This window comes from Helianthus annuus, chromosome 11 (genome assembly GCF_002127325.2).
Source record: "Helianthus annuus cultivar XRQ/B chromosome 11, HanXRQr2.0-SUNRISE, whole genome shotgun sequence".
In the NCBI taxonomy this organism is placed as follows: Eukaryota; Viridiplantae; Streptophyta; class Magnoliopsida; order Asterales; family Asteraceae; genus Helianthus; species Helianthus annuus.
The window spans coordinates 49,027,569-49,041,675 of record NC_035443.2 but is presented as its reverse complement, the minus strand read 5'-3'; the positions used below and the strand labels follow the sequence as shown (position 1 = coordinate 49,041,675).

Genomic DNA, 14,107 nt, shown 5'->3' with positions numbered 1-14,107 from the left:
TTTAAATTTTATAAATTTTGATCAATTTTAAATTTCGTTAGTGAATTATTTTTAGTATGATTATTTTCCGGAATTAGGGTTTCTATTTCCGGAATTCAAATTTTAAATTTATATTTTTGAGCAATTTTAAATTTTGTTAATGATTTTTTTTTTTTTTTTGAAACCTCAAATTTAAATTTTAGTGATTTATTTTTAGTATGATAATTTTTCCGGAATTAAGGTTTCTATTTAAATTTTAAATTTAAAAGTTTTCCATTAATGTGTTTCATTTTAAATTTCGAATCTGTAAATTGAATTTAAATTTGAAAGGTTAGATTTTCCTAATAAGTTTGCTTGATTTACGGGATTGGGTATTAGTGATTTGATTTTCAGATTTTAAATTTTAAATTTTGAAGTCAATCATTATTTTAAATTTAAATTTTGAAGTAAACCATTATTGTGTTTGATTTTAAATTTTGTATGCTTTGAAATCTTGATGTTTTTTTTATGAGATGCTTTGATTATATTATTTGTAATATTAGGGATGCTTCGAGTCTTTGACTATTGTTTTTGTACTCGAGTTGCATATCTCACAAACTTTTTGTGTTTTGTAATTTTAGGTGAAGAGCTTCTTTCAGACTCTTTCCCCTACAAGGAACTATTGAATGGGTTCCTATGAGAAGTTGAAGAAAATGTATATCTTGCACTGTTTTGTGAGTTATAATTTTTTGTATTTTAGTTATAATTTTTGTATTTAATTAGTTTTTAATTCTTTAAAGATGTCTTTAATTTCTTTTTAAATCTGTTTTTGTTTCTATAAATAGATTAGTGTTGTTAAAGATGATTTTTGTATTCGAAATTATGATTCGGTTTCTGTAAATAGACTTTGTTTCTATAAATAGATTACCGTTATATTTTTTTTAAACAATGGTTACTTCCTTTGCAATTATGGATAATGAAAACAACGCTCCTTTGTTATTAAAGTCGGTTGAGGACTATGATCCTATATTTTTCGAATTGTTCGTCGACCAAAAACAGGTTAGTTCAGTTTTGTTGGTGTTGTTTGTTTTTTGGTATGTATAGTCTTTCTTTTTTATTTTTGTCTTTAGGTGTTAATTTGAAATTTTATGTGATTATCTTTTGAAGTTCTTATGGTTTGTTTTGTGAGTTATAATTCTTTGTATTTAGTTATGATTTTTGTACTTAGTTAATTGTTAATTCTTTAAAGATGTCTTTAATTTCTTTTTAAAGTTGTTTTTGTTTCTATAAATAGATTAGTGTTGTTAAAGATGATTTTTGTATTCGAAATTATGATTCGGTTTATGTAAATAGACTTTGTTTCTATAAATAGATTACCGTTATATATATTTTTTTAAACAGTGGTTACTTCCATTGCAGTTATGGATCATGAAAACAACGCTCCTTCGTTGTTAAAGTTGATTGGGGACTATGATCCTATATTTTTGGTATGTTTCTTAAGTTTTCAGTTTTGTGCACACAATAAGTTATTGCAACTTATATGTTTTTTTTTTGTTTCGATTGATAGGAAATACCATATGATTTTGCAACCTTATTGTGGGGAGAACAACTTTCATATGTCAATGTCTTAAAGTTATTGATGATGATTTATCGTGAGTCATTGAGTTATAATTTTTGTATTTAGTTAGTTGTTAATTCTTTAAAGATGCCTTTGATTTCAATTTTAAAGTTGTTTTTGTTTCTATAATCAGATTACTGTTGTTAAAGATTATTTTTGTATTCGGAATTATGATTCGGTTTCTGTAAATAGACTTTGTTTCTATAAATATATTACCATTATATATTTTTTAAAACAATGGTTACTTCCTTTGCAGTTATGGATCCTAAAAACAACTCTCATTTGTTGTTAAAGTTGATTGGGGAATATGATCCTATATTTTTGGTATGTTTCCTTAGTGATTTGATTTTTAAATTTTAAATTTTGAAATCAATCATTATTTTAAATTTAAATTTGAAAGTTTTCCATTAATGTGTTTGATTTTAAATTTCGAATCTGTAAATTGAATTTAAATTTGAAAGGTTAGACTTTCCTAATAAGTTTGCTTGATTTACGGGATTGGATATTAGTGATTTAATTTTCAGATTTTAAATTTTAAATTTTGAAGTCAATCATTATTTTAAATTTAAATTTTGAAGTCAATCATTATTTTAAATTTAAATTTTGAAGTAAACCATTATTGTGTTTGATTTTAAATTTTGAATGCTTTGAAATCCTGATGTTTTTTTATGAGATGCTTTGACTATATTATTTGTAATTTTAGGGATGTGCTTTTATTTTGATTCATTAGGTGTTTATTTTGGATGGTCCGGAGTTTTTGGCTGCAACTATGTTGGACAGAGATATGCTTGATATTGCTGTAAATTGGTACCATGTCGGTTGGTTTTGCTTGGTAAGGTTAGACTTTCCTAATAAGTTTGCTTCATTTACGGGATTAGATATTAGTGATTTGATTTTCAGATTTTAAATTTTAAATTTTGAAGTTAATCCATATTCTAAATTTAAATTTTGAAATAAACCATTATTGTGTTTGATTTTAAATTTTCAATTTCGAAGTCAATTATTATGTTAAATTTAAATTTGAAAGTTTGCCATTAATGTGTTTGATTTTAAATTTCGAATCTGTAAATTGAATTTAAATTTGAAAAGTTAGTCTTTCCTAATAAGTTTGCTTGATTTACGGGATATGATATTAGTATACTTTGTTTATTGGGTTTTAACTAATAATTTGATTGATTCGGTTGTTAGATTTGTGACGATGCGTCGGACAAACAACATTGGGAAAATATACAGCCATGAGCCTTGGTAAGTTAACACATTAGTTAACGTTATGATGTTTTTTCATGGCACCGACACATTATTGAGTAGTAGCGCATTAGGTTAGTGATATTAAAATTTGTGCCTTGAGAAATTTTGTATATTGATTGATGTTTGAAATTGATTGTGAGGTCTTTGATTGTGCATTATATTGCTGATTGATGTATGAGATTTTGTTGATTGGCATAAGGTATTAGATAAGATGTGTTTGAAGTTGTGAAGATGAATAAGTGAGACATTTGTAGCAGATATTAGTGAGTGCACAACACATTAGTTAGGGTTTTGAATTATTGCTACAGGTTAGTGATGTTAGAGATTGTGTTATGAGAAATGTGTAGATTGAATTATGTCTGTGTTTGATTGTGACACCTTTGATTGTGCATGAAATTGCTGGTTATATGAGATTTTGTTGATTGTAGACAAATAAGTTTGAACAGAACTTATTAGATTTGAAAGTTTGCCATTAATATGTTTGATTTTAAATTTCGAAACTGTAAATTGAATTTAAATTTGAAAGGTTAGACTTTCCTAATAAGTTTGCTTGATTTACGGGGTTGGATATTAGTGATTTGATTTTCAGATTTTAAATTTTAAATTTTAAATTTTGAAGTCAATCATTATTTTAAATTAAAATTTTGAAGTAATGGCAATCTGAGTCTGATTTTTTCGTGATTAATATCTGCTTGAGTAACCCAATCTGAGTCTGATTTTTTTCGTTAACGATTCTGGTAAACTTTCCCGATTTGGGTTTTCTGCAAGGCTAATCATCTAAATTAATTTTTTATTTTTATGGTTTACCATTGCATAAGTTAGTATAATTTGTTGACAAACTTTTGTTTTGTGGGATAGTAGTCATAAATTGAGTAATATTCAAGGTTTATGTGTTTTTATTTTGATTCATTAAATAAGATGTGTTTGAGTAATATTTAAGGTTTATGTATATATGAGATTTTGTTGATTGGCATAAGGTGTTAGATAAGGTGTGTTTGAAGTTGTGAAGATGAATAAGTGAGACATGTGTAGCAGATATTAGTGAGTGCACAACACATTAGTTAGGGTTTTGAATTATTGCTACAGGTTAGTGATGTTAGAGATTGTGTTTTGAGAAATGTGTAGATTGAATTATGTTTGTGTTTGATTGTGACACCTTTGATTGTGCATGAAATTGCTGGTTATATGAGATTTTGTTGATTGTAGACAAATAAGTTTGAACAATTAGATTCACATTTAAGTATAAAAAATGAGAGGTTCTTATAATCTGAATTATATTCTGAACGAAAAACTGAAAGGAAAAGGAAAAAAAGAATAATTTAACACAAAGAAAAGAGGATAGAGAGAGAGTTGCCACATTTTTAAAACCAAAAATATAAGGTAACCATGCTTCTAAAATCTACTATACTTTTTAATAATATTTTGTGGAAAATGGACTATATTGGGTAGGTAGTCAAACATGGTTTTTAGGGTCAAAACGGCTGTGTTGGGTTGACTCGGGACACTTTTATGAAAAACTTGATGTTTCTGACCTTAATAAACCATTTTTGTAGATGACCAATGTATATCTCTATTTGAGGAATTCTCCAAAGATCCAGAGCCGATTGTTTCATAGAGCTGTGAAGTTGCGTTAAACATACTGGATTTTGAACGATCCGACAAACCATTCGAGGTACTTGGAAGATTAAGTCTCTTATCTGGGTGGTTGTTACAGGTTTAGGATGTTAAATGATTTTGGATGTACTCTGCGATGTCGATGATGCAGAGATGTTGGTGAAGCTCAGGTTAACAACTTCATGTGTATATTTTAATGAACAAAGTTTTTGTTGTTTATATTTTCTAATTTAAACTATTAACTTCTAAATTTAATTAAATGAGTTTGTTTTGCAGGTTCGAACAACTTCATGTGTATATTTTATTATAAAAAATAAAAGTTTTTTTTTGTTTCATGGGTCGTTCAGAGAGGCAAGTTTTTGCCTCCGGTTCTTGCCCGAAGTTTCTGACCTTACTCGCAACCCATTGACTACAACTTTCAATTCAAAACAATTATAAAAAAATTACGTTTGAAAACATGTATTTTTATTTTATTTAATGACACAACTCGATTAATATAAAGTAAATTTTTCTACCCGCGAAGTTCGCGGGTGATAACCTAGTATGAGTTATAAATGAAATAGCATTTTACTAATATGTCTTTTCTTCTTTTTCTTCTCACATTAAATTTCTTCTCAAATGAACCTTCCCCTATATATATATATGCGTATATATATATATATGTATATATATATATATATATGTATATATAGGATAAAGCTAGGTAGAAAACCCTCCATTTTGAGAAAACCCGGGAAACTCAAAGCTCCCGACTTTTTTTTTTGAAAAAAATAACACATGTAATATACATGTTTTTAAGAGTTTTGGGCAAAAAAAAAAAAAAAAAACAAAAAAGCGCCGAAGGAATCTTAAGAAAAAAACAAATTTCAGCAAGTTTCAGCCTTTGTTGCCTAACACATGTTAGTTACCCGGACATTGCTGAAATTTGTTTATTTTTTTTTAAAACATCCATTCGGCGCTTTTTTGTTTTTTTTGGCCCAAAACTCTTAAAAACATGTATATTACATGTGTTATTTTTTTCAAAAAAAAAAAAAAAAAAAAAAACGTCGGGAGGTTGGGTAAAAATGGGAGTTTTCAGAGTTTTCTTAAAATTTTAGGGTTTTCTATATAGCCCTCCCCTGTATATATATGTATATATATGTATATATATAGGGGAATGTTTAAATGAGAACGCTAAATATTGTGAAAATTGTGAGAACGAATAAAAAAAAAACAACGAGAACTTGGTCAAAAACAATTCAAATTCAAAAAAAAAAAATTTACACTTATCATTGTTATTCGAATACAATGTTAGAAATTTGATTTACACGTTTAAATTTAAGTGAATTCCTAAATAAAGAAAGTTTACACATGTGTAAGTTTGCCATTTACACATATGTAAAAAATCTAATAAGAGTGATTTTGAGAGGACAAAAATGTATTATTTGATGTTGTAAATTCTTTTTTTTGATGTTGTGTTTTAATTACAATGAGTGTTGTATTAAAATTTTTTGGGTATTATTGGTTTTTTCATACGTTCTCATGTTTCTCGCATTATTTAGCGTTCTCAAGATAACCCTCCCTACATATATATGTGAGAACACTAAGAACAATTTCCATCCATAGATTATACTAAATTAAAGGCTAAGATTAGTGGCTGAGATTAAATGAGGGAGGAAACCTAAATTAAAAGAGCAAGGGTATTATTTTCAAGGAACTACACACCCCCCAATCATATTCCCTCCCCAAATCCCCAAACAACATAGAGAGCTCTTCATCTTCTCCTTCAAGCAATCGGAAATCTTTGTGACTTTTGTGCCTTTACGACCATTGTACAATTCCGAGCAATTTCAAATCTAATGAAATCTTGTGTTTCATATCTGAGATTGTATAATTACGTGTGACATTTACAAATTTCAATCCTTGTACGATTTCGAACTCTCGAGAAGTTTTTCTGGAAGTTTTACGTAAACTATTACGCAAACGTAATCAGTTTAACGCAACGTACACTCCGGAAGTTTGTCGATTCGTGTATTTCTTAATACGGAACATGTATGCACATCCAAAAATTTTTGTAATCACTAAAATCTTGTATTTTAGTGATGAGAATGCAAAAATATCATCGTTGCGTAATTTCGGTCGTTTTTACGTCCGTTTGAGCATTCGTCGTAATAAAGCGAAAAACGTGACTGTACAGTCGAATGAACCGACATCCACGATGTTTCCAAGCTAATTTCAAGTCCCCTATGCTTTAACGTCCTTGAAAAGCCTGAATATTGGGTTAACTGGGGTTAAATGCGTCAAAAATGCATTAAAAAGGCTGCAGGGACGATTTTTGACAATTTTTGAAAGTCTGACCATACATGGTCGCGCCACACGACAACCCAGGGTGGCTCTGGTCACGCGACGCGAGAAGTGGGTTTCGACAGAAGGTTCTATACAGCTGCAGCTCTTGTATTTTTAACTAGTTTTTCCTTATTGTGGGCAATATTGTGTGATCTCCAAGGCTTTGAGTCTTGTCCACACACTTGTTGTGATCACATAAATCCTTGGGCAACACTCCTAGACACATGGCAAGATCTTATGGCTTCACAACTAATATAAATACCCATCAAAATCTGCCCAAAAACTTGCTCATTTGCTCTTTCTCATCTCAATTACTCTAAGTGGAGTTGCTACCATATTTGGAGGCCTCCCATCTGAGTTTTCTTTCATCCTAGAACACAAGTAAGTGTTCTATCCAGTCTTTTTTATTTATTTCAGCTATTTAAGCTGAGAGTCAAACAGTTTGACTTTCCGTTTTGACCATGAATTGGTCAAATCAAAGTTCAATCGAACTTTGCAACATGATCGTAATCACGAAGGTTATAACCCCCTGCGATTATACCTACTGATTACCACGTTTACTAGTCGAAGTGACGAGTCAAAGTTTCGGTCAAAATGCACAATTATGTACATTTTACGACGGAACTATTTTTGGGTATCAAAACACTAAGTTTGATACCAAATCTGTGTTATAACTTAGTTAAACATGTTTTGACATGTTTAACTCGTCACTTCTAGTTTAGTGCTTATTTAGGGTCGTAAGTCGAGCGGTTTGACCACCGCTTTGGCTTTCGAATCCGACCCGTTTGGTTGATCTTAGGATCCGACCAAACACATATTTGTGACCATAGTTGTATAGAGAATAACCTCTTAAGGTTATACCTTATGGTCACTTCGTTTGGTTAGTTATATGATAAGTCATTATTATACCCTTAGAAAATGACCAAAATGCCCTTTTTACTCATAAATTCACTTTAAGCATATGTGACCAACTTTTTGACATATAAACTAATATAATAACATTTTCAAACATGTTTGGGCATTTAAGACTTATCATAGGACTTGTCTAACCATCCAAACGCGTAATTACGCAAATGACACGTTAAAGTAGCATAAACTACCTTAACGGGTCATAACGGGTCAAAAGCACTTAGGATTCATTCCAAATCAGAATGTAGACTTTGTTAAACCGTTTCATATGAGTTCCAACACTCATTTGGTTTACAAGACCTCATTCTATCCGATTCCCCCAATTATGTACTGTTACTTTAACATAGTTACCTGATGTTAGGACACATTAGGACACGTTGGAAGCTTTGATATTTCCCTTGATTCAAGGATACTTTGCAATCCCAAGTGAGTACATAAATCCCCTCTTTTATGTTTTGCTAAATGATTTGGGGTGATTCATATGTGCCTATTCATTATTTTCATGATTTCAAAGCTATATGATTTCACATACATAGTACTTATCCTTTAACGAATTGAAACCATTACCTATGGCTTATAGAATGATTTTCAAAGTTTGTAAGAGTATTGTTGCTGCGTATTATATTCTTATACATTCATTAACAATGATCAAGCTGATTGGTAGTACGATATAGCGCTATAGGACTTAACACCCCATTCCCGTTTTAGGGAATGTCAGAAACCAAGTTTAAACCAAATAGATTTTGCCTTCGTGGTAAATCTATAGTCACTAAAGTATAGTTTGATATACTAAGGTTTGAATGTATTGCCAGACGTCCACAATGTGTTTTACAAAGGTTTTCCAACTAAGCCATAAAGAACTAATCTTTTATTTAATTTCTTAAACCAAACTATAGTTGATATACTACCAAATCACAATTTAAGTATATTTCGATATACTTCCAAAGCATAGATTGATATGCTACTAATGTGATATTGTTTACCAAAGTATAGTTTGATATACTACCGATTCTGTTATTTCCTAAACCAAAGTATATTTTGATATACTACCAAAGCATAGTTTGATATGCTATTTTCAAACCAAAGCATAGTTTGATATGCTATTTTCAAGCCAAAGTATACTCTGATATACTACCGATGCTTTCATTCCTAAACCAAGGTATATTTTTTATATAGTTCCAAATCTATTATTTCATGAACCAAAGTTTATTTTGATATACTATCAATTCAACTATTTCAAAACCAAAGTATATTTTGATATACTACTTATTCAATTATTTCAAAACCAAAGTATATTTTGATATACTACTTATTCTATTATTTCAAAACCAAGTTATATTTTGATATATTACTTATCCTATTATTTCAAAATCAAGGTATATTTTGTATATACTACAAACCTTTGTATCAAAACAAAGTATTTTAGAAACCAAACTTTTATCAAGGATTCATGGCCATCTTTGTAAACATAAAATCTTTTCTTATGATATCCAAAGCCATGAATTTAATTCACTAAAATCTATGTTACTCATAGGCATTTTTATGCTGACGTTTTATTTTCACATATGTTTCAGTTTCTATTATGTGATGATTGTTGACACATGCTACACATAGGATGGACTCGTGCCTTAGTGACTTTAAAACTTGAAAGACAATTGTTTGTACTTATTTGGTTTGTATCAAAACAATGTGATCTATTAATCAAATAAAACAAAACTTCGAATACCATGTGTTATGAAACAATGATTCTGTGACATGACTCCCCGACGTTTCCACCGCGGTTTGTTGTATTACGCGGTCGGGGTGTTACAATCGTCCTTCTCCCTCAACAATCATCGATGACCGAAGCACCGTCGTTCACAACCGTAACACCACCGTTCAGAACCATAAGCACCGTTTGATTCGCAGCAGCTGTAAGCACCATCTGATTCGCCATTGTTTGCTGTTGTAAGCATTATTCTTCTACTGACGTTCTCTAGCATTTTGTTTAATCGTAAGTCTAACCGTCTCCAATTCCCTTAAATTCTTGTTTAGAAGTTCTTACGAATGAATTTGGTTCAGTATTTGTTGAGATTAGGTTTTGTTTGACTATTTGATTTTGCATTTAAACTTTGTTATTGTTAGGTTATGAAGGTGTTTGTATTGTGGAGATGTGATCATTGTATGAAATATAGTTTAATTATGGTGAATTATTTTTAGTTTTTGATTTTATCCAATGCTTAGGGTTTTCTATAGATGTGCGAATTTAATTTGTGTTTTGATTGTATATGTGGGCAAATAGATTAGGTGACAACTACACAAATTTAAGATCTGTTTTTGTTTCCAAAATGATATGATATTGTATTTAAACTCTGTTATCATTAAATTTTTAGATTTTGTGATTTAGTTGGATTTTGGCAGTGTTAATACAGTAGTGATTTGATTGTTATGTGAAATGTAGTTTTATGGTGGTTCAATGGTATTCATAGTTGAGGTTTTATTTGCTATAAGATTCTTCTTGTATGCAGATAGATTTTAGGTAATGATTGCAGAAAGTCAAGATCTATTTTACGAAAATTTATGTGAAAAAGAAGGGATTGATGTTACAGAAATGTAGAGAGTGCTCCTAAATTGATCTTGTTGTATTGACTCTTGATCACCATTAACCAGTCTCAAAGTTTCACATTTTGTGATTTAGTCATTAAAGTCTAAAGACGAGACCATTCTTGGTTGTCACACCCCTATTTTCCACGTGTCACCGGTGGGCCTGGTGGGGAGTATCGTGACGTAGTTGATATCGTCATAGTCAAACAACACAACTTAAATGCACAGCGGAAGCAAAAGATGAATATATTACAAACCGATATAAAGTAATATCAAAGTATTACAAACGGAAAGTAAAGGATCCACAGGCGGATCAAAGATAAATGAAATATTGTTCAACAGACTTTAGGCATCTTAAGCTTGCGAGACTCTTTATTGATGCTAGGAGTAGCCAGCCTATTCCGATTAGTACCTGCACTTAGCCTTTTTGGAAAATACGTCAGTTTTCACTGGTAAATACAATTTAACTGACTTATTTTGAAAATGTTTTAAAAATTGATTTGAATGCACATGGCACAAAACTTTTTATAACTTGGGATAATTAATAAATTTTAAACTTGTAAAAGAATTACATGTTTGTTATGCGTTTAGTCGCCCGGTTCGTGCCGAGTTTAAGATTAATAGACACACCACATAGTATAAACCCACGGCGGGAAACCAGTGGTTATACCTTAATAATTATGGACACACTGTCGGGTGTACGCCTACACCCGCGTGTCAAGGTCGTGGCCATTTCATGAATGATGCCAAGGATATCCGGGACATGGTCATTAAACTCCCAAAGGCGTAAAACAAACAAAACGAATTTTTAAATGGGTCACATTAATAATACTCAACTACTAATGAGTTAAGGTCAATTGCCCGACCAAGCGGTATTTTATATACCGTACCCCAAGCCCGTATAAGGGAAAATAAGTTAAAAGTATTTACCTGAGCAAATTTATAAAGTTTATCCCAGCCGTATACCACCAAGCAAGTACAGATAGCTTTTACTGGGCTCCTAAATCTGGAACGAAGGTTTTTAATAACCTATTAGATTCCTAACGGGTCTTTAATTAAGCCTATGCTTAGACCGGTTAGTTTTTAAAGGTGGATACGGTTCAAAACGCATGATTAAGCGAGAACCGGATTAGAATGTGGTTTAGACCCGACAAGCTTGTATACTTGTGTAATAAGGGTAAACTAAACACATTCTGGATTTTGAGATAAAAATGATAAGGTTTGACCCGTCTCGGCTAATTTATGCAAACTAGTTACATAAGCCGATCCGAACGCGGAAAGTGCGTAACGGGTAACCACAAGAGTCATGAACAAATTTCCTAAGTTAATATGCCTTAAATATGTTGTGATATCAGTAGGATACCTTCCATTATGCCAAAAACGAGATTAAGACCAATTTATGCCCCGTGGGGGTATTTTGGTCATTTTAAAGGTTATAAAAGGGATTAAATGTTATTCTGAGTTACAGGTCTAATTAAATCAGTAATTATACTTAATTTAATAAGTCATAACAGTAGGGTATCATATATATGTGAAATTTATTAATTATAACCATACTATGCACCGTAGGAGCATTTTGGTAATTCCACATAGGCTTAAAAAGGGCAAAACAGAGAATCTGAGTTTAAAACTTTTGCTTACTGTTAAAATATAGAAATTTACTGAAAATATCAGTAGGCATCAACCCTTATATATTTAAACTAGTTTCGATACATACTATGAGTTAAAAACGCTTAAAAAGGCGATTTAGAGCCATTTCCGGGTTTTGTATAGAAAGCTGATATTTTTATTATTCCAGAAGGCTCAAAATATTTTATTTATCATATTAGATCAGTAGAACAAGGTTTGGGGTCAAAAGGATTTGTAAAACTCATTTTATAGCCCAAAAGGGCAAAACCGGCAATTACCGAATCAAGCCTAGAACCCTATGTTATGCTCAGTCTAAAAATAAATAAAAATCTTTAAAAATCCCAAAATATTATTTTATATCAGTAGGTAAAAAGTTTGGTATCAAAAATTGGGTTTAGATAGGATATACGCTAATTACGCCGTTTAATTAATAAAAGGCTTTCTAATTACGCTATTGAGCATAACTCCTAATCTAGACCTCAAACTGATGTCAAATTTTAGGGACAAGTTTATAAATTAGTAATAAAGATTATTGTCCTCTCACATTTTCAAAATTCTCGTTTAGGGTCAAAAGGGCATAACGGTCAACATTTAGGCATTTAACGGGAACATGCATGAACTAGGATTTCTATGGAACCAAGTTGTATAACCTTGGAGGGTTATACTAACTTATAATACGGTCTTAATGGAATCCTAAGGCATATCTAAATTAATCTAAATCGGGTCAGAACTGAAAGTCAAAGCAAAAGTCAACTTTTGCGACTTTCGGTTCCGGCCGAGCCTATACTTAGAATTGTCGGGTTGAATCATGCTTAGGCATGTTCAACTAATATTTACCAAGTTATTAAAGTGACAAAACTGATTTTATAGCTTCTATATTATTAGTTATGAATTTTATTTAAACTAACCCGTTTGACTTTTATTTGACCCGACAATTAAACTAAGTAAACGTGGTAATTAGGAGGTGCCCTTTTGAGGGTTAATTACCTACCTAATTACGGTCACGTAGCCATGTTCGTTGCGAACCATAGCTCAACCGTTTAAAAGTCAAAGCGTTTATCGATAACGCTTGACTTTTCGGTTTAAAACGCTAAATAATTAAACTAAGCACGAAGGAACACTTACAAAGGGTCCAAAGGACAGAAGGAGGTAGCTCAAGATCCTCCAAGAATTAGAGAACAAGCAGAAATGGAATGAGGTGTGAATGAAAGCCAAGATCAAGTGGGTTTATATAGGATTTCAAGAACCGTTAGGATCGTTTCTCGTAACCCGAGCTTCAATCTTGGCCCTCCATGTGTGCCCAAGGTTTCTAAATACAATGGGTGTTGAAAACCAGCTCATGGTATTGAGAATTTTACCTAAAAGCCCTTGAAAAATGACAAAAATGCTGAAAATATGAATCTGCCCAGACCTGGGCGTAGGCTACGCTGCAGGGGGCGTAGCCTACGGCCTGCACAGCTCAAACAATCTTTCAAAAGTGCAGTTTTGGTCCCTGCTTGCATAATAATGTGTTTCTAACACATCTAAGGCCTGTTAACCTCATTTCAAGGCTCTAACATGATGCCTAAATGTAGGGGACATGAAACATGCTCAAAAGCATGTCGGATGTCGGTTCGTTTGGCCGTACGGTCACGTTGTTCGTCTAATTACGACGAAACACAGACGGACGCGAAAAACGATTCAAACTATGCGACGAATGGAATTTTATCAATCCAAACATTAAAATAAAATATCTTAGTGCTTACATAAATTTTTGGGTGTCCGGATATATTCAGAATGCAAGATATGCGCGAAAATGCAAACTTGTGCACTTTTTGACACTTTTAGTCCCTGCATGACTTAAAAGTTTATTTTTGCGCACCAAACACCTCCAAGCCTATATCTAAGCTATATAAATAATAAATAGGGTATGTTTAACTCATGGCCATATTCCGGAAGGTCCGATATCCTACGAATTGACATACTTTTGCAGTTTGACGCAATTAGTCCCTTAATTGCGCAAAGTAGCGCGAAATGCCGTTTAATGATATCCAAGCCTTCCATGGCTCATATTGATCATTCCCAAGAATATACTTAAATATTACTACGCTCTCGTTCACTTAGATGGTCACCGAAAGGCGTAGATTCAAAAGTTGACGCTTTAGGTCCCTCTATTGCGCAAACTTGTGCATCTCATCATTTAATAGCATTGAAGCCTCATCTAATCCATATTAGACATTCTTG

At 31.7% G+C, this 14,107-nt stretch overlaps 1 long non-coding RNA gene across 1 annotated transcript; it reads left to right on the top strand.

Annotated features, from left to right (window-relative positions):
* The first annotated feature begins 2,363 nt into the window (after positions 1-2,363).
* On the top strand, positions 2,364-4,773 carry LOC110892025. The gene is made up of 3 exons (XR_002565772.1): positions 2,364-2,413; positions 4,378-4,608; positions 4,715-4,773. It is a non-coding gene; the product is annotated as an uncharacterized LOC110892025 (long non-coding RNA).
* The last annotated feature ends 9,334 nt before the right edge of the window (positions 4,774-14,107 follow it).